The sequence below is a fragment of the Phyllostomus hastatus genome, unplaced genomic scaffold (assembly GCF_019186645.2).
Source record: "Phyllostomus hastatus isolate PE091 unplaced genomic scaffold, TTU_PhHast_1.1 phas_scaffold_501, whole genome shotgun sequence".
NCBI lineage: Eukaryota > Metazoa > Chordata > Mammalia > Chiroptera > Phyllostomidae > Phyllostomus > Phyllostomus hastatus.
The window spans coordinates 9293569-9314940 of NW_025334033.1; the positions used below are offsets into that span (position 1 = coordinate 9293569).

At 39.2% G+C, this 21372-nt stretch overlaps 1 pseudogene; it reads left to right on the forward strand.

The window, feature by feature from the left end:
• Positions 1-1430: 1430 nt before the first annotated feature.
• Positions 1431-1981, forward strand: LOC123808568 (annotated as a pseudogene).
• The last annotated feature ends 19391 nt before the right edge of the window (positions 1982-21372 follow it).

Consider the following 21372-nt stretch of genomic DNA (forward strand, 5'->3'; position numbering starts at 1 on the left):
AAGTACCCAGCTTTGGTAATAGAGGAGGCTGAACCACTAGACCATACAGGTCACCTACTACATTAGGCCGTACTACCAAGACAGGGAGTTAAAGCAGCTCTACCTAATACACAGAAACAAACACAGGGAGGCAGCCAAATGAGGAGACAAAGAATAATGGCCCAAATGAAACAACAGAGCAAAACTCCAGAAAAATAACTAAACAATATGGAGACAAGCAACCTATCAGATGCAGAGTTCAAAACACTGGTTATAAGGATGTTCAAGAAACTTAGTGGGTACTTTGACAATATAAAAATGATCAAATCAGAAATGAAAGATACACTAATTGAAATAAAGAACAATTTACAGGGCATCAACAGTGGAGTGGATGAAGCCAAGAATCAAATTTGGAACATAAGGAAGCAAAAAACATTCAATCAAAACAGCAAGAAGTAAAAGAACCCACAAACGCAAGGATAGGGTAAGGAACCTCTGGGATAATTTCAAGCATTTCAACATTTGCAGCATAAGGGTGCCAAAAGAAGAAAAAGAGCAAGAATTTGGAAACCTATCTAAAAAGATAATCAAAGAAAACTTCCATAATTTGTGAAGGAAATTACAAATCCAGGAAGCACAGAGAGTCCCAAGCAAGATGGACACGATGAGACCCACACCAATACACATCATAATTAAATTGCCAAAAGTTAAATATAAAGAGAGAATCTTAAAAGCAGCAAGAGAAAAGCAAATGGTTACCTACCATTAGACTGTCAGCTGGTTTCTCAAAGAAACTTTGCAGGCTAGAAGGGACTGGCAAGAAGTATTCAAGGTGATTAAAAGCAAGGGCTTATAACCTAGATTACTCCACCCAGGAAAGTTTTTACTTAGAATGGAGGAGCAGATAAAGTGCTTCCCAGACAATGTAAAGCTAAAGGAGTTCATTATCACAAAGCCATTATTATATGAAACGTTAAAAGGACTTTTTTAAGAAAAAGATTACTACTACAGACATTAAAATGGCAATGAATATATAACTCAACAATTGAATCTAAAAAACAAACTAAGCACACAAGCAGAACAGAGACAGAATCATAGATATAGAGAACATTTGGATGGTTGCCAGGTGGTGGGGGGCTTTGGAGAAGTGGGGGAAAAGTTGAAAGGATTAAGAAGTACCGATTGGTAGGTATTAATATACTGGGGGATGTTAAGAACAGCATAGAAAATGGAGTTGCCAAAGAACTTACATGCATGACCCACAGACATGAACAAAGGCATAGGGGACTGCCAGAGATAATGGGGGGTGCTGAGTGGTGGAGGGCAAAGGGGGAAATATTGGGACAACTGTAATAGCATAATCAATAAGATATAACTAAAAAGTGAGCTATTAAGTCATAAAAAGACATGGAGGAGCTCTTCCCGAAAGCAGCCAGAGCTGATCTCTGAAAATGGTTCACTCTTCATTTTACCCAGAAAACCCCACAAAATCATGCAAAATGTGAGGTTCAAATCTTCATGTTCACTTTAAGAACACTCATGAAACTGCCTGGGCCATCAAGGGTATGCACATCCAAAAAGTCACCACATACTCGAATTGTGTCACTTTACAGAAGCAATGTGTGCCATTCTGTCGTTACAATGGTGGGGTCGGCAGGCATGCCCAGGCCAAACAGAGGGGCCAGACACAGGGTTGGTAGCCCAAAAAGAATGCTGAGTTTTTGCTGCACATGCTTAAAAGTGCAGAGAGTAATGCTGAACTTAAGGGCGCAGATGTGGATTCTCTGGGCCTTGAACACATCCAGGTGAACAAAGCTCCCAAGATGCAGCATAGAACTTACAGAGCTCACGGGCAGGTGAACCCACACAGGAGCTCTCCCTGCCGCACTGAGACACTCCCTCCTAAGAGCGGGTTGTTCCTGAGCCAGGAGAGGAGGTTGCACAAAAGAGTAAGATGTCCCAGAAGAAACTGAACAAATAAAAACTTATGGCTCAGGAGTAAATTCAGCATGAAATAAATACTAATAAAAGTTAAAAAAAGAGAGAAAAGAAAAAATAGAGGAAATTTAAATGTATATTACTAAGTGACAGCAGCCAATCTGAAAAGGCCACATACTGTATGAGTCCAGCTACATGACATTCTGGAGAAGGCAAACTAGGGAGAGAGTAAAAATTCCAGTGGATGGCAGGAGTTAGGTCTGGGTGGAGGGGGCAGGAAGAAGGATGAATAAACAGAGCATAGAGAATTTTTAGGGCATTTAAAATATTCCATATCATGCCATCACGATGGATACATGGCACTAAAGATTTGACCTCACCCACAGAATGTACAACACCGTGAGTGAAACCTGTGTAAACTATGGACTTAGGGGGACGATGAAGTGCCAGTGTACATTCATTAACTGTAATCAGTGAATCACTCTGCCGGGGGAATGTTGATTATGGGGTAGGCTGTGCATGTGTGAGGGCAGGGAGTATATGGGAAACCTCTGTGCCTTTGCTCAATTTTTCTGTGAGCCTAAACTATTCTAAAATTAAAGCCTTAATGAAAAGGGGAAAAAAGTATGTATCATCTCAAACCCTTACCCACAAGGCCTTGACTACTAAGGAAATGACATGGTTATTTATCAGCTTGGGATATGGATTACATAATGAGTTGTAGTCATAAAGTTCTATTCTACCTAAGGACTGTTTATCTGTACTTAGAGGATGGCATTAATAATAATTTATCTTGTTAGAAATAAAATTTGAGCTATACTTCATTTATAAAATTTACCATTATAGTGCACAATTGAGTGATTTTTAGTACATTCACAAGGTTGTGCAGCCATCATCTTTATCTAAATCTTGAACATTTTCATCACCTCCCCAAAAGAAATCCTGCGTCCGTAGCAGTCACTCCTCTTCCTCCTGCCCCCAGCCCCTGGCAATCACTAATCTACTTTTTGTCTCTATGGATTTGCCTATTTGTTTATTAAGCAACCATTTATGGAGTACCTTCGATGTGCCACACCATCTTCTCTATACACAGATGTGTGAGACCTCTATAGGGGATAGCATAAAGCTTCACAGAGAGGTGTTAAAGAAAACCTAAATAAATAGAGATATGTCAAATTCATGGTTTAGAATTCACAATTCAGTAACAATGCCAATTTTCCTCAGAGTAATTAGTAGATTCACTACAATATCAATCAACAGTTCAAAAGTTTTGTGGAATTTACACATTTAACATTTTTATGGATATGCAAAAGGCCAACAAGAGCCAACATACTTTTGAAGAGGAAGAATGAATTGTTGTTTTGCAATATCAAGATCTATTATAAAGCTACAATAATTAAAGACAGTGCGTTATTGACATACAATAGACAAAAATCCAATAAACAGGAGAACCCAGCAGCGGACGTAAGTTCTGGGTGCAAAGCATGTAGCAACATTGTATCTACGAGAGGGAGTACCCCAGTTTTTCAATAAATGGCGCCAAACAGTTAAGTATCTGCATATGGAAACTGATAAAGTTGGATCCATACCTCATACTATATTTAAAAGTCAATCCCAGGTGTATTATAGACCTACATGTGAGTGGCAAAACAAAAGAAACATCACAGAGACTTCTGGCCAAGATGGAGGCATGAGTGGATGCACCGTACCTCCACGCACAAGCAAGATTGGAACAACAACAATTTAGAGGGAGAATAACACCCAGAACTGATAGAGAATTTATCTGAATGGAAGTCGGACAGCCAAGAAGTTCAAATAGACCCATTCATCCAGACCGGTAGGAGGGCTGGAGAGGAGCCACTGGGCGCAGGGCGTGGCACGGGCACGGCTCGGAGAACAGAGTTGGGCGCATAAGGCAACTGGGGGCATGTAAGGCATCTGGGGTGCACAAGATCGCAGTGGATGGACCCTGAGTACCCAAGTGGCAGCTGGTAGACCCAGTGAGGCGGCGACTGTGGAGCAGGGCAGAGCACACAACCCAGGATCCCAGAGAAGGGACTGAGGTCCCATGAGAACAGAGCTACCGCCATTTTTCGCCCCTGCCCCCACATACAACGTCACAATCTAGCGACTGGGGCGCCCAGCCCTGTGAACACCTAATGCTCCGCCCCTCACCGTGACAGGAGTGACCAGACCGCCCCCCCAAAAAAAAGAGAGAGAGAGGGAGAGGGAGAGGGAGAGACGTGTCTCAAACAGAAGAACAGATCAATGTCCCAGGACTCATCATTTTAAGCGACCGAAAGATAGCCAATCTATCAGATGCACAGTTCAAAACACTGGTGATCAGGAAGCTCACAGAATTGGTTGATTTTGGGCACAAATTAGATGAAAAAAATGCAGGTTACCATAAAAGAGATGAAGGAAAATGCATAGAGAACCAATAGTGATAGGAAGGAAACTGGGACTCAAAACAATAGAGTGGACCAGAAGGAAGAAAAAGCAACCAAACAGGAAAGAATGAGGAAATAAGAATTCAAAAAAAAAAAAAAAACAAGGAGAAGCTTAGGAACCTCCAGGACATCTTTAAATGTTCCAACATCCAAATTACAGGGGTACCAGAAGGGGAGAGGAAAAGCAACAGATTGAACATGTATTTGAACAAATAATAAAGGAGAACTTCCCCATTCTGGCAAAGGAAATAGACTTCCAGGAAATCCAGGAAGCTCAGAGAGTCCCAAAGAAGTTGGACCCAAGAAGAAACACACCAAGGCACATTATCATTACATTAGCCAAGGTAAAAATGAAGGAGAGAATCCTAGAAGCAGCAAGAGATAAGGGGACAGTCACCTACAAAGGAGTTCCCATCAGACTGTCAGCTGATTTCTCAAAAGAGACCTTACAGGCAAGAAAGGGCTGGAAAGAAGTATTCCAAGTCATGAAAGACAAGGACCTATATCCCAGATTACTCTATCCAGGAAAGCTTTCATTTAGAATGGAAGGGCAGATAAAGTGCTTCCCAGATAAGGTCAAGTCAAAGGAGTTCATCATCACCAAACCCTTATTTTGTGAAATGTTAAAAGGACTTATCTAAGAAAAGAAGATTAAAAGAAAACATGTATAGTAAAAGGTCAGCAAGCTCACAATTACTAACAACTACACCTAAAGCAAAAGAAACTAAGCAAACAACTAGAACAGGAACAGAACCACAGAAATGGAGATCACATGGAGGGTTAGCAACAGGGGAGTAGGAAGAGGAGAGGGGAGAAAGGTACAGAGAATAAGTAGCATAGATTGTAGGTTGAAAATAGATAGGGGGAGGGTAAGAATAGTATGGGAAATGTAGAAGCTAAAGAACTTATAAGTCTGACACATGCACATGACTAAAGGGGGGGATGTGGGTGGGAGAAGGTGTACAGGGTGGAGGGGAGTGAAGGGGGAAATGGGACAACTGTAATAGCATAATCAATAAAATATATTTAAAAAAGAAACATCACAAAAGAAATATCTTCAAATGCTTTGAGTTAAAAAAAAAATATTTCTTCCCCTGGCTGGTGTAGCTCAGTGGATTGAGTGTGGGCTGTGAACCAAAGTGTTGCAGGTTCAATTCCCAGTCAGGGCACATGCCTGGGTTGCAGGCCACAGCCCCCAGCAACCATACATTGATGTTTCTCTCTCTTTCTCCCTCCCTTCCCTCTCTAAAAAATAAATAAAAAAACAAAAAACAGAAAAAAAAGATTTATTAAACAAGACAAGAAAACACAAACTATGAAAGAAAGCAGATATATTGGAATCATCAAAGTTAAAAACTTCTATCCAGCAAAGATACCATTACAAGTGAAAACAGAAGCAAAAGAGCAGGAGAGGATATTCACAATACCATGTCTGACAAAGACTTTACAAACTCATTAAGTGAAAGACACATGCTCAACAGAAAAATGGACAAAATATTGGAACAAGCACTTAAAAATTCCTAGCCAATTAACACATGAAAGAGTATTTAATCTCATTAGTACCTGGGGAAATGAAAATTGAAACCACACCAAGCTACAACTACTTACTCACCAAGTTATTTTACCTGAAATTTAAAAAGACTATAAGTGAGAATGTGGCACATTTGGAACTCTTATACACTGTTAGTGTATAAATTTGTGAAACCATTTTGCAAAACAATTTGACACAGTCTAATAAAGTTGAAAATGTATATAACCAGCAATTGTACTCCTGGAAAAATTCACACTCATTTACATCAGGATATATGCACAAGAAATTCATAGTAATGCTTTGTGATGACCAAACACGAGAACCTTGACAGTGGTGGCTAACTACACCACCTCTCCTTTGAAAAGAACTGTGTATCACTCCCCACCACGTGCCTTGCCTTGCCTCCTGTGGGAGGACTATACTCACCACCTAACTGACTTTCGGCTTGGCCATGAGACATACTTTGGCCAATATAAGGAGAGCAGACATAATATATAATGAATGTTATGTGCGTATACACACACACACACATAACATTCATTATAGTCTTCATGGGTTTCTGCCTGAGCTATTGCTCCTACCACTGTCACAAAAACTCATGTCCCAGACAGAGTTTACTTCTTTAGTCTGTATCCTGAAATGACAAAACATATGGAAAGGAACTTTAGTTGATACAACTTACAAGTATCAAGAGCAGGAAGCAGCCCTGACTGGTGTGGCTCAGTTGTCTGGGTGTCATCTGCAAAGTCAAAGGTCACTGGTTTGATTCCTGGTTGGGGCATATGCCTGGGTTGTGGGTTCAGACATTGATCTTTCTCTCCTTCTCTTTCTCCCTCCCTTCCCCTCTCTCCAAAAATATATAAATAAAATCTTTAAAAAAAGAGCAAGAAGCAAATGTTTGTTATTGAAGCCAGTGAGACTGCGAGGTTGTTTACTGTAGCAAAGCTAATACACAACAATAGAGTAGATAAATTGTGGTGTACATTGTTAGGGTGGTCAGTGACGTGGGCTGTGAAAGAGTTCACAAAGAGAAGAAAGTGTACTGAAAATCTTTATTCACTCGTCAAGAAAGGAGAGGGACTTGGTGTGGAGAGATACGCCAGCACTGGTGGGTGGGGGCTTTGAGCTTTTACTGGATCATAATTGGATTAAAAATGTGTGGGGGTTTGCTGTGGTGAGGCCGCTGGGCTGCTGGGGGCGTTGTAACACCAGGCTGCAGATTGTTCCAGGGCTGTCTTCTGCCCCTGGCTATAGGAAGTGGTTAGTCACATTTTGTTCTTGCTTTCCAGTAATTTCCAGTCCTGGGGATGTAAGCTCCAAAGAGTAAATGTTTATGTTTATGTTTATGTTTATGTTTAACAAGGTCAGTGGCCTGCTCAGCAAATGGTGCCAGAGAGCAAGCGGCACTGACCGTATCCTTTCATATACCAAGGATGGGATGCCACACAGCAATGAGAATGGGTATGGCATTAACACACACAACATATGATAACAAAATAATATTGAATAAAAAGCCAGGTACAAAATAATACATATAGTCTGAATTCATCTAAACAAAGTTCAAAAGAGGCAAAGCTACTTTCCTTTTGGGGAATTCATAGGTGGATGGCGACACTTTAAAAATAAAAAAAGCAAGGACATGATTGCCATAGAAGTCAGGGCAACAGCCGTCACCAGGAGTGGGAGAGGGGAAGGGCAACGGGCACAACAAGGTCAGAGCCCATGGTACCGGCCATGTTTGGGATGTTGAACAGAGTGTTCCCTTTAGATTTTCTTTAAACAGTACATTTTTATTATCTAAATGTCTATGTATATTTCACAATTAAAAAGTTTTTTAAAAATTTCCTGTCATTGCTCATTTTTTCCTCTAAATCTTCCTTGAAAGTTTCCAGTTACCACTCTCACCTGGAAGTCACTATAGTTTAATTTCGTAATTGAGATTTCACAAGATGCTAGATCAAAATGCCTTAGAATATCTAACACTTTTCTTCTCTTGTTCCTGGAATTCATAATCCAAAAACCCCCCAGAAAACCACTCACATCAATCTGGCAAGGTCCACTATTTATAATTCATCACTGCTGTTGATTAGTCAGAATTCCTTCATCCTTTAGAGACTTACACATTTTTTTTCTTTTTAAATATTTATTCCACTATTATATTTAACACTTAGATCAGAGTTGCATTATGGTGATTTCCAGAAACATTTTTGAAATTCATGCATTTATTCCTCATTCTCTAATTCTTACTATTTATTCAGTGCCTACGGTATAGATGGAGATGAATGAAAATAATAATGACACACTTGATATTTTAGAAACATGACAATAAATAGAATATTTAACCGATGTTATAGAATGAGAACCATTACTTCTGGGTGACCCGTCGACCTTCCTGTTGTGTTTAAACAGCAGCAGTGAGTCACAAGGCCCTGCAGGTGTTCACACTGCATCATGACTGGGCCTTCTTATTTTGTTACTGAAGGAAGCTTCTCAATGGACATTCAGCTTTTTGGTCACCTCCCTGACTTTAATACTCTAATTCCTCATTGGTTATCAAGTTTCTTCTCATCTCATTTACAAGATATTCTAAAGACCACTTCATTTCCTATAGTTACAACTCACTCATAAGTGGTTTTCCAAAATATCATGATTGTAAATTTTCATCATCTAATTCCCACTGCTTCTCTGAAAACAGGGGTTTCCCTCAGACCTCCAGGTGTTACCTGGGTGGCAGGTCACAGATAAGACAACATATCCATGCAATATAATTTCCTGTCTCTGGGAGAAATCAGAGATGATAGTGATAAACACCACGGGTACCCTCTTATGACATCTCTTCCTCAAAAATTGTGTGGGATACCCCTCTATCAGTCAGGATCTAACCAGGAACACAGAAAACACTCTAAGTATTTGAAACAGAGGGAATTTAATGCAGGAAATTAATTCCATGGCTGATGTGGGAGTTGAGAAGCCAACAGTGGATGGCGAGGCAGTCCAGAGATTATTGACAGAAGGAAGACTCTGCTACACCTAGGCTGGAGGAACAAAGACAGGAAGTAGTATTACTGGGGCCAGGGTCACCCTGTCCAGGCTGAAACTGTGGCAGGACTTCAGGCTGGTAACGGAGCCGAGAAGCAGATGCAGCCATTGTTGGCGATTCCATGCCAGGCAGAAATGGGGGTGCTGTGTGAAGATCCTGGCTTCTCCTGCCCTCTAATCCTCTCCCAGTGCTTCCCGTCAGCTGGAATCAGCTGAAAAACAGCTGAAAAACAGCAGGAGCAGGAGCTGGAGAACAGGGGAAGAGCCAGAAATGAACTACAGAGAAAGGGGGAGTCAGAGAAGTCGTAACATTCTTTCCAAATAGTCAAATGGCTATCATTTGGGAGAGGGAAGGAATTTATCTACCATGGCACCATGGGAGGATTAACAGATGAAACAATAAGTAAAACAAATTTAAACTCAAATAAGGAAGAATATTTAAATAAGCAGAACTGACTGAAAAGGGGAAGAGTTTGCCTTAAAAAGTGACAATCTTAGAGTCCGTAATTTGGTAAATATTTTTAAATGTTTCCAGCGAAATGTTTTCCTACAAGTTCTACATGATGCCATTAAAAGCCACAGAAAAAATCTGATAGAATCCAGGTAGTGGATATATGGGTGTTCACTGTAAAATCTTGTGTCTTTGCTGCATGTTTGAAATTTTCTATAATAAAATGTTGAAAAACATCACTGTAGTCAGCAAAACATCTAGGCCTACAAAGTGGGATCATCTGCTCATAAGTGTAATTTGTTCTCTGTAACTCAGTAACAAACTACCCCACAAACTTAGCACTTAAAGCAGCAATCATCTCACAGTTTCTGAACACCAGGAATTCAGGATCCATTTATCTGGGTAGCTCTGGTTCAAAGTCTCTCTTGAGGTTTCAGTCAAGCTGGGCCCTGCAGGCTGACTGGAAGGGTGCACTTCCAGACTCACTCATGTGGTTGCTGGCAGGACATAGTTCATCAAAGGACGCTGGCTGGAGTTCTCAGTGCTCTGCCAGGTTGACCTCTCCACAGAGCTGCCTGAGTGTTCTGATACGGCAGCTGACTTTCTTCAGAACAAGCCACGGTATTAGACCTTTCGGTGAAAATAAAAGTATGTACCAAGATTCTGAGAAGATGGTAGCCATGGTTATGGTGACACAGTTTTTAGATCTTTCCAAATTCCCCCACAAAAACACAATAGTTAGATTGCAAAACCCAAAACCTTTGAACAATATTTACAACAAAACTAGGGGACCAAGTATCCCATAAACCTGAAATTAGAAGCAGGTGGTGGGGAGTGGGTGCGCGAACCACCAAGAGCTACTGTTATCTGTGTATGAAAAAAAGCAACAGGAAACATTGAGGCACTTGACAGCCCTAAAAAGAACCTAAAATAGCCAATAGGTATTTACTAGAAAGTGTTAAGTGCAAAACCCTAAGAGCAAGTGAGAATAAGGATCTCACAGCATGAAGGTCTACATAGTCTGGAGCAGTTTAGACCCTACACTTTAGAAAATAACCAACCGTGGTTGCCAACACAGGGTCCCACACTGGGAAGAAACTGCTGGAAATGGAACCAAAACAGAGCCGGGTAGGGAAAACAAGGAAAAAGGAAAGAGGAAGTCCAGACGAAAGTGGGGCAGGAAAATAGAACCAGGAAATCTCAGAAATCAAAGCATCATCATTTTAACACTAGACGAAAACAGCAAAAGAGGGAGCTCTGCGAAGTTTAAAAAGAGACAGTCAAACCAAGCCTCCTCCCAAAATTTTGGGAAAACTAATTTCCCATAAAGATGGGTAACAGAAAAGTGTGCTACTCCGATGCCAGACAAGCTTATAAGAAAAAAAGAGAGATAATAGAGAGTAGAATAACATCCCAATGAAATCATGCCTAAAAGAAATATTTTTTTAAAAGATTAACATGTTAATGTATGATTGTACAAAATGCTAAAAAGCATCAAGAATATTATTCAAGAAATGAAAGAACATAAGTCAGAATTAGAAATATTCAGAAATGAGGTGACAGAACCCCCCAAAAGAAATAGAAATACAAAATTTTAAAAACCATTTTAAAAATAAAGACTAAACTAGAATGAACACAAGAGCAAATAAAAACAAATGATGTATTATGAAAAAGAAAATGAAAGTGATGAGTATTCTTTGAATAAAAAAGAAATAAAGAAAACTAAGGAAGAGAGAAAGTTGCAAATATTGATGACAGGCGAAGAAAATTTAACACACAGCTAATAGAAGTCCTTAAAGAATAAAAACAAAGAAGAAAACAAATACTAAAAATATAATTCAATGAAGCTTTCCTAAAATTTAAAAAACAACCAAGCTGGCTCTGGCCAGGTGGCTCAGTTGGTTAGATCATTGTCCCGATACGCCAAAGTTGTGGATTCAGTCCTCGATCAGGGCACATACAAGAAACAACCAATGAATGGGTAAGTAAGTGGAACAATAAACTGATGTTTCTCTCTCTCTCTCCCTTCCCTTATCTCTCTAAAATCAACAAAAAATCAAACAAGCCTAAAACTACATATTGAGCCCTGGCTGGTGTAGCTCAGTGGATTGAGCGCGGGTGTGCAAACCAAAGGGTCGCCGGTTCGATTCCCAGTCCAGGGCACATGCCTGGGTTGCTGGCTGCATCCCCAGTGGGGGGCATGTGAGAAGCAACCACACATTGATGTTTCTCTCCCTCTCTTTCTCACCTCCTCCTCTCTCTAAAAAGAAATAAAATATTTAAAAAACAAAGCAAAACTATATATTGAAAAAGCACATCAGGCATCTTAAAATAGGAACAAAGAATGACCAACACCAAGATATAATCTAGTAAAATTACATGGGTTTAAAAAAAAAGAAAAAATATTTTAAGAATATAGACAAGACCACATGACATAAAATTAGAAATAAAATTAGATTAGTATATTTAGATTCAAGAGCAACATTTTGTGCCAGAAGGAAATGAAATAACATATCTAAGACACTCAAGGAGAGAAAATATGAATCACAGATTTTATAGCTAGCAAAACTGATCTTTAACTATAAAGGGCACAGATAAATTTTTATATCATGAAAGAACTCAGTGAATATTCCTCCAATGAGCCCCTGCTAATGAATCTACTAGAGGAAGAGTTTCAGACGATCAAAATGACTAGAGTTGTTGGCATAAGAACCATTGGTAAACATTAAGTATATAGCTCCTTGTAGAACTAAGACTAAATGAAGGTAAGAGAGAGAGAGATTATAGTATGTAGATTAAATATCTTTCATTTGTGTATTCCTGTCCATCCTATCAACTTCTGTATCCCTGTCAAATTCAAGCATTCACCATCTCCCACTTGAATCAAAGCAAGAGTTTTTATCCAAGCCTATATCATACTATTCTTGCTGCCATTTCAATCCATCCTCCAATTTAAAACGAGGATGTTCTACAGAATCACAGAAATGGAGATCACATGGAGGGTTACCAGCAGGGGAGTGGGAGGGAGAGAGAGAGGGGGAAAAGGTACAGAGAATAAGTAGATACCATACCACAGATGGTAGGTAGAAAACAGACATGGGGATGTTAAGAATAATACAGGAAATGTAGAAGCCAAAGATCTTATATGTATGACCCATGGACATGAACTAAAGGGGAGGAATGTGGGTAGGAGGAGACATTCAGGGCGGAGGGGAATAAAGGGTGGGGCAGGGAATGGGACAACTGTAATAGCATAATCACTCAAATATATTAAAAAAGAAAACAAGAAAACCAGGATGTTCTAAAATCTACATTTCTAATCATCTTAGTTCTTTTATTCATAATTCTTCAATGGTTTTCTATAGTCTGTAGGATAAAACCTAAATACACAAGGTATATCCTTAATTCCCCCTTCCTTTGGTGGCACACTTAGATTTCTTTTGGGAATTACCTATTCCCCATTCAGGGCAGTGTTGGTAGGACAATTAATCAGAATGCCCTAGATGGGCGGGTCCATGATATAAGGTCAATTACACTGTCTCAGGATTTCGAATCCTGAGTCAAGTTATGCAGGGCTGAAAAAATGTATTGGTGATCACTCATTCTGACAGACAGTTGAGTAGTTCCTGCTGCCTAGACTTCTGCAGCTGCCCTTGGTCCTATTTCCAAGCCTAGTTCTCCAGCTTCCCTTCATTTCTGTGAGCTACTCATCTTTCCAATAAATTCTCTTTTTGTTTACATTTGCCAAGTCAGTTCTTTTGCTTATGACCAAAAAAAACCATAACAGGCACATGGACCCTATTTTCCAGCCTTACCTCTCACCATCATGTGCTATGTTTTCCTCTCTCGCAATAGCATATTCCTTATAGTTCTTGTACCCTAAATGCACCTTTACCCTACCTCCTAAGAAGACTGTTGACACAGATCTCAGTTGCAGGCCAAGTGCTATGTCTTCTCCAAGGCTACGTTGCCTTCCCTGTTCCTACCCCACCCCCAACCAGTGCACTGGTATACCTTGAACACAACTATTGTTTCTATTGTAATATTTTGAGACATTATTTATTTTTAGAGATAGGGGAAGGGAAGAAGAAACAGAGGGAGAGAAACATTGATGTGAGAGAAACATCTATCAGTTTTCTCTCCTATGCACCCGACTGGGTACAAACCCACAACCCAGGTATATGCCGTGGCTGGTAATCCAACCCGCAAACTTTCCCTTTGCCAGATGCCCAACCAACTGAGTCACACTGGTCAGGGCTCTATTTTAACTTTTTGTACATCTCCCACTAGACTCTTAAGTTTTGTGTGAAGAAAGATTGTGTCTTTTTATCTCTAATTCCTCCTCAAGCCAGTCCAGCCAGCACCTGCCTCCAAAAAGGCCCTTGAAAATGGTTAATGAATGCACAAATGAAGCCTACCATGTAAGACACTGTAGTAAGGCAGCTTGAAAACTGCAGTTTGATGTTCTCTATTTTAAAGGTGAGTATGAGTTATGTGCACCTCATACCTGTAGTAGTTTTATTTACATTCATTTCTTTTAGGATCGCCTTCTCAGAAGGAAGAGCAGAGGAAGGGTTTTCTTTCCTCTACCAAGATTTTTCTATTTCAATGGCTTCTCGAAAAGCAAACTATGGATGGCATCCCAACAAGTTACACAATAAGGAGCAGAACTTCTTTCCCTGCTTCCCTCATTCCTGGAACTTACAGTTTTGGCTCTTCCTGAGGAATGTTTTCATTAAAATTTGTTTCCATTACAAAGATTTTTATTTAAAACATTCAGGGTTTAGCAGTCAGGTGGCTTTCGAGTTATAAACAAGAATGTACTTTGGGGAACTGGAGAACTCCAGAATGTGGAAGTGTCTCGTACAAATCAGAGAAGCTATTTGTTGCCATGTGGAGAGATCAGCAGCCTTAGGCATAATTTACTGGCCCTTCTGGTTTATATCCCAATTAAATGCCTTTCATCCACTGTTTCATATCTACCAGTTTACACTCTAGTTCATTGAGGAAAAAGAGGAGGGTGGGGATTAAAATATTAAAAGTAGATGCCTCTGGGGAAAATGACTGAGGTTGAGGAAAAAATGGGGTGGGAGGGTATTTATTTTCATTATATGCCCTTCCATACTATTTATTTTATAACCATGTGTGTGTATTACTGTTTCTTTTTACATTCTGTTTAAATTTTACCTGACTATATTAGCAACATATATTTGCTGCTTCTCTTCATTGATATTATTTAATAAAATGCTGTAATTCTAATGATTATTTCCCCTATACCCACCAGACCAGTGGCTTACACATGCTTTTAAAATAGACTTTATTGAGGTATAGTTTATGCACAATTAAATGCAGGTACAGTTCAATCAGTCTTGATGAATGGATCTACTGGGGGAACTACCGCAACAATCAAGATATGGAACATTCACGTCGCCTGAAAAAGCTCCCTTGTGGCCCTTTTCGGTCACTCTTCAACTCCTGTCCCTGGCCCCAAGCAGCCACTGGTCTGCCTTCTATCACCACCGACGAGTTTTGTTTTTTCTAGAGTTTCATTTAATAGAATCATGAACTACATGCCCTTTTATACCTGGCTGTTTTGCTCAGCAAAGTGTTTTGAGTTAACCATGCTGTGTGTATCCTCGTCTGTTTCTTTCCATTGCTGAGCACTAGCAGACTGTATGGATACACCACTATTTATTTACCCGTTTGCCTATTGCTGGACATTTAGGTTCCAGTTTAAGACCATTAAGAGTAAAGCCATCATGGTCAGAGTATCTCCCCTGCTAGGTAAGCATATGACTTTCTAACCACTATGCTGTACACCTGAAACTAATACAAAATAAAACTGAATGTAAACTGTAATTGAGAAATAAAATAAAAAAAGAATAAAGCTGTAATGAACATTTGTCTCCAAGTATATGTATAAATGTATGCTTTCAGTACTCCTGAAATAAATCCCTGGGAGTGGATTGTGGGGCAATAACTGTATAAGAAATCAACAAATTATCTTCTAAAGTGGTTGTGTATTTTATAGTTCTGGTTGCTTCCCATCCTGCTATAGGAAAGACTTGTATTGCTAGTCTTTCTTTTAATTAAAAAAAAACACTTTATTGGTGCATAAATATCTAGGAGTTGGTATGGTAAGTGAATACTGAACTTCTTTTTAATCCTCATCCAAGGATACATCTATTAATTTTAGAGAGAGAGAGGAAAGACAGGGAGACAGACAGATATCAATTTGCCGTTTCACTTATTTACACATTCATTGGTTGCTTCTTTTTCTTTTAAGATTTTATTTATTGACTTTTGGAGAGAGGGAAAAGAAGGGAGAAAAAGAGGGACAGAAACATCGATCGGTTGCCTCTCACATACCACCAGCTGGGTACCTGGCCCACAACCCAGGCATGTGCCCTGACTGGGAATCAAACCAAAGACCTTTCAGTTTATGGGAAAACACCCAACCCACTGAACCACAACAATCAGGGCTATGATTCATTTTGAGTTCATTTTTTGTACGGTAAAAGATAAAGAATGGCTTCATTCTTTTCCATATGGATAGCTATTTGTTCTACAACCATTTATTAAAAGGACAGTTTGCCCCCATTGAGTTTACCTTGGCACATAGTCAAAATAAAAAATGGCCTTAAGCCCTGGCTGGTGTGGCTCAGTGGATTGAGTGCCAGACTGTGAAGCAAAGGGTCGCTGGTTCGATTCTCAGTCAGGGCACGTGCCTGGGTTGTGGGCCAGGTCCCCAGTAGGGGCTGCATGAGAGGCAACCACACATAGATGTTTCTCTCCCTCTCTTTCTCCCTCCTTTCCCTTCTCTCTAAAAATAAATAAAGTAAATCTTTTTAAAAAATGACCTTATATGTGTAGCTCTATCTCTGGGCTCAATATTCTGTTTCATTGATCTCTTGACTATTTACGACCCATACCACACTGTTTTTTTATCACTGTTGCTTTTAAAGTTCTTAAATTGTATAGTAAAAACCTTCCAACTTTATTCTTCCATTTTAATAATTTGAGCTAATCTAAGTTCTTTTCATTTCCATATAAATATTGGAATCACCTTGTTACTTTCTGCTTGGATTTCAACTATAATTGCAATAAGTACATAGATCAATTTGGGAATAATTGGTATATTAACAATACTGAGCCTTCCATGGTATATTTTCCATTTATTTACATCTTTTAAAATTTTTCTCGGCAATATTTTATAAAGTTTTCAATACAAAGATCTTGCACATATGTTATTAAATTTATCTTTGCTATGTTTTTGGACATTATTGTAAATGTTATTGTCTTTTAAATGTCTATTTCTCATTGTTCATTTCCAGTATTTTTGGTATATTCACATTTTTGTATATTGAAAGTATGCCCTGTGACACTGCTAAATTCACTTCAGGGTTCTAGCACCTTTTTGTAGATTCCTTAGGATTTGATATGCATGACCATGTTATGTAAAAATAGAATTTGGCTTTTAAAATTTCCAATCTGTATACTTTCTATCTTCTTGCCTTATTCCACTAGTTAGCACCTACAGTACAATCTTGAAGTAGTGAGAATAGGTATCCTTTTTTTTTCTTTTTTTAAATTTCTTTTATTGCTGTTCAATTACAGTTGTCTCCCTCTATCCCCCATTATTCCCCCCTGCCCTGCCGCACCCCACATCCCACATTCAATCCTCTCCCGCCACCCAGGTTGTCTTTGTCCATGGGTCCTTTATACATGTTCCTTGACTTGACCTTGCCCCTTCTTTCCCCTGTTATGTCCCTCCTCCTGCCCTCTGGTCACTGTCAGTTTGTTCTTTATTTAAATGTCTCCGGTTCTATTTTGCTTGCTTGTTTTGTTGATTAGGTTCCACCTATAGGTGAGGTCATATGGTATTTGTCTTTCACCACCTGGCTTATTTCACTTAGCAGAATGCTCTCCAGTTCTATCCATGTTGTTGTTAAGGGTGAGAGTTTCTCCCTTCTTTCTGCTGCATAGTATTCCATCTGTAAATGTACCACAATTTTTTGATCCACTCATTTACTGATGGGCACTTAGGCTATTTCCAGCACTTGGCTATTGTAAGTAATGTTGCTATGAACACTGGGGTGCATAGGGTATTTTGAATTGGTGTTTTACCATAAAAGTCCTAGAGGAAAACATAGGCAGGAAATTTTCAGATATCCCATGTAGTAGTATTTTCACCGATATGTCCCCTAGAGCAAGGGATATAAAGGAAAGAGTAAACAAATGGGACTATATCAAATTAAAAAGTTTCTGCATGGCTAAATAAAACATCAACAAAATGAAAAGGGAATCAATTGTATGGGAAAATATATTTGCCAGTGATACACTGGACAAGGATTTTATCTCCAAAATATATAAAGAACTCACATGACTCCAAACCAGGAAGACAAACAATACAATTAAAAAATGGGCCAAGGACCTGAACAGACACTTCTCCAAGGAGGACATACAGAGAGCCCAGAGACATATGAAAGGATGCTCAGCATCACCAGCCATCAGAGAGATGCAAATTAAAACCACAATGAGACACCACTTCACACCTGTCAGAATGACCATCATAAGCAAATCAACAAACAAGTGCTGACAAGGTTATGGAGAAAACTGAACCCTAGTGCGCTGTTAATGGGAGAACAGATATCCTCTCATTGTTCTGAATCACATGGGCAAAAGTGTGATGTTAGTAACAGGGTTTTTTTTTTTACCAATTAAAAATGTGGAAAATACATATAATGTGAAATTTATAATGTCATTCATTTTTATATGTATAGTTTACTGGTATTAAGTGTACTCATATTTTCTGCAACCACCACCATCATTAATCTCCAGAATTATTTTATCTTGCAAAATGGAAACTGTTTAACCATTAAACAATAACTTCCTTCCATCCTCCCCTCCAGAGCCTGACAACCACTGTTCTACTTTCTCTCGCTACAATTTTAACTACCTTAAGTACCTCATATTTGTTTTTTTCTGTGCGTGTGTGTGACTGGTTTATTTCATTTAGCATAAAGCGCTCAATTTTCATCCATGGTGTAGCATATGTCAGAATTTCCTTCCTTTTTAAGGCTGAATGACATTCTATTGTATGTATATTCTACATTTTGTTTATACACTCATCCATCAATGCACCCTTGAGTTGTTTCCAGGTTGTATCTACTGTGATTAATGTGCTATAAACATGGTACACAAATATCTCTTCAAGACCCTGTTTTCAGCCCTAGCCAGATAGCTCAGGTGGTTCGGGCATCATCCTGACATGCCAAGGTTTATTCCTGGTCAGGGCACATACAAGAAACAACCAATGAATGCATAAATTAGTGGAACAACAAATTGCTGCTGCTGCTCTCTCTTAAAAACAAAAAACAAAAACAAAAAAAACACCTCTGTTTTTAATTCTTTGGAGTGTATATCCCAGAAGTGAAATTGCTGGATGATAAGGTAACTCTATGTTTAATTTTTTTGAGTAATCATCATACTGTTTTCCACAGCAGCTGCACCATTTTACATTTCCACCAACGGTGTACAAGGGTTTTAGTTTCTCCACATCATGCCAAAACTTATTATTTTCTGTTTTTCAATAGTAGATATCCTATTGGGTGTGACATGGTATCTCATTATACTTTTGATTTTCATTTCTCTAGTGATTAGTGATGTTGAGAATCTTTTCATGTGTTTATTGACCATTTGTATATTTTCTTTGGAGAAATGTCTATCCAAGAATGTTGCCCATTACTTAACCAAGTTGCTTTTGGTTGTTGGATTCCAGGAGTTCTCTATATATTCAATATCCTGGATGTGAATCCTTTACCAGGTATGGTCTACAAACATGTTCTTCCATTCTTTGGTTTGCCTTTTTATTGTTTTGAAGCATAAATTTTCAAGTAGTACAATTAATCTATTTTTTCTTTTGTTGTCTCTTCCTTTAGTTTCAATAATAGATTTTAAGTATATTTTATTGATTATGCTATTACAGTTGTACCATTTTTCCCTTCTCCTCCCCTCTACACTGCATGCATCACCACCCCGCCCCCCACCCCCAGCATTCCTCCCTCTTAGTCCATGTCCATGGGTCATACATATAAATAAGTTCTTTGGCTTTTTCATTTCCTATACTCTTCTTGACCTCCCCCTGTCTATTTTGTTCCTATCACTTATGCTTCTTATTCCCTGTAGTTTTTCCCCATTTTTCCCTGCCCCCTCCCTGCTGATAATACTCCATGTGATCTCCATTTGTGTGGTTCCTGTTCTAGTTGTTTCCTTAGCTTGTTTTTGTTTTGTTTCTTTCTTAGGTTTCCTTGTTGAGAGTTGTCAGTTTGTTGTCCTTTTACTGTTCATAGTTTTGATCTTCTTTTACTTAGATAAGTCCCTTTAACATTTCCTATAATGAGGGCTGGGTGATGATGAACTCCTTTAACTTGACCTTATCTGGGAAGTACTTTATCTGTTCTTCCAATCTAAATGAAAGCTTTGTTGGATAGAGTAATCTTGGATATAAGTCCTTGCCTTTCATGACTTTGAATACTTCTTTCCAGCCCCTTCTTGCCTGTAAAGTTTCTTTTGAGAAATCAACTGACAGTCTGATGAGAACTCCTTTATAGGTAACTGTCTCATTTTCTCTTCTGCTTTTAAGATTCTCTCATCTTTAATCTTCGGTAACACAATTATGATGTGTCTTGCTATGTTCCTTCTTGGGTCCAATTTCTCTGGGACTCTCTGAGCTTCCTGGACTTCCTGGAAGTGTATTTCCTTTGCCAGCTTCTGGAAGTTTTCCTTCATTACTTGTTCAAATAAGTTTTCAAGTTCTTGCTCTTTTCCTCTTCTCCTTCTGGCACCCCTATGATTCAAATGTTGGAACATTTAAAGTTGTCCCATAGTTTCCTAAGCCTCTCATTTTTTTTTAATTCTTATTTCTTCATTCTGTTCTGGTTGAATGTTTATTTCTTCCTTCTGTTCCAAATTGTTAACTTGAGTCCCAGTTTCCTTCTCTTCACTGTTGGTTCCCTGTATATTTTCCTTTATTTCACTTTACATAGTCTTCACTTTTTCCTCTATTTTGTGACCATACTCAACCATTTCTGTGAGCTTCCTGATTACCAGTTTTTTGAACTCTGCATCTGATAGGTTGGCTATCTCCTTATTCCTTAGTTCTTTGTCTGGAGCTTTGATCTGTTCTTTCCTTTGGGCCATATTTCTTTGTCTTGATGCACCTGTTACATTGTAAGGGGAGGAACATTGGGTATTCACCAGGATAGGGCAACTCACATCACTGCATTGTAGTGCTGTAAATGGGGATGGGGTCAGAGAGGGAATAATGCTACTCGGTCAGTTCTCGCTGGCTTTCAGTCACTTCCCCTGCTACCCACAAGCAAATTGGTCACTTCTGGTGATGATTCCCAGGTGGGTGGGTTTGTGTACATTCTAGGATGCTGTGGATCTCTCCAATGAACACCCCTGTGAGGCTGGGGGTTTCTCCTGCTGCCACAACCCCTACAGGTTTTTACAGTCAGAGGTTTTAAAGCTTTAGTTCCCCACGTTGGAACCCTGGGTTGCACAGTCTGTCTCACTCTCCAGTTGTTCCTATGACTTACCTGCACACGAATATAAGACCACACAGTCCTCCAGACACTGCTTCTCTCACCTAGTCTGTTGCATTGCTGCACATCTTCTCCACCCTGGCTGCCCATCTCCACCCTTCCTACCAGTCTGGATGAATGTTTCTTCTTTAATTCCTTGGTCATTAGACTTCCATACAGTTCTATTTTCTGTCAGTTCTGGTTGTTTTTTGTTTTCAGATTTGTTGTTGTCCTTCTTTTGGTTGTGTGAGGAAGCAAAGTGTATCTACCTATACCTCCATCTTGGCTGGAAGTCCCAGTAATAGATTTTTTTAAAGACCTTTATTAGGTAAAGAAAGTCCTCTGCCAACCTTAGTTTGCTGAGAGGTGGGTTTTTCTTATTGTTTCTTTGTTTCA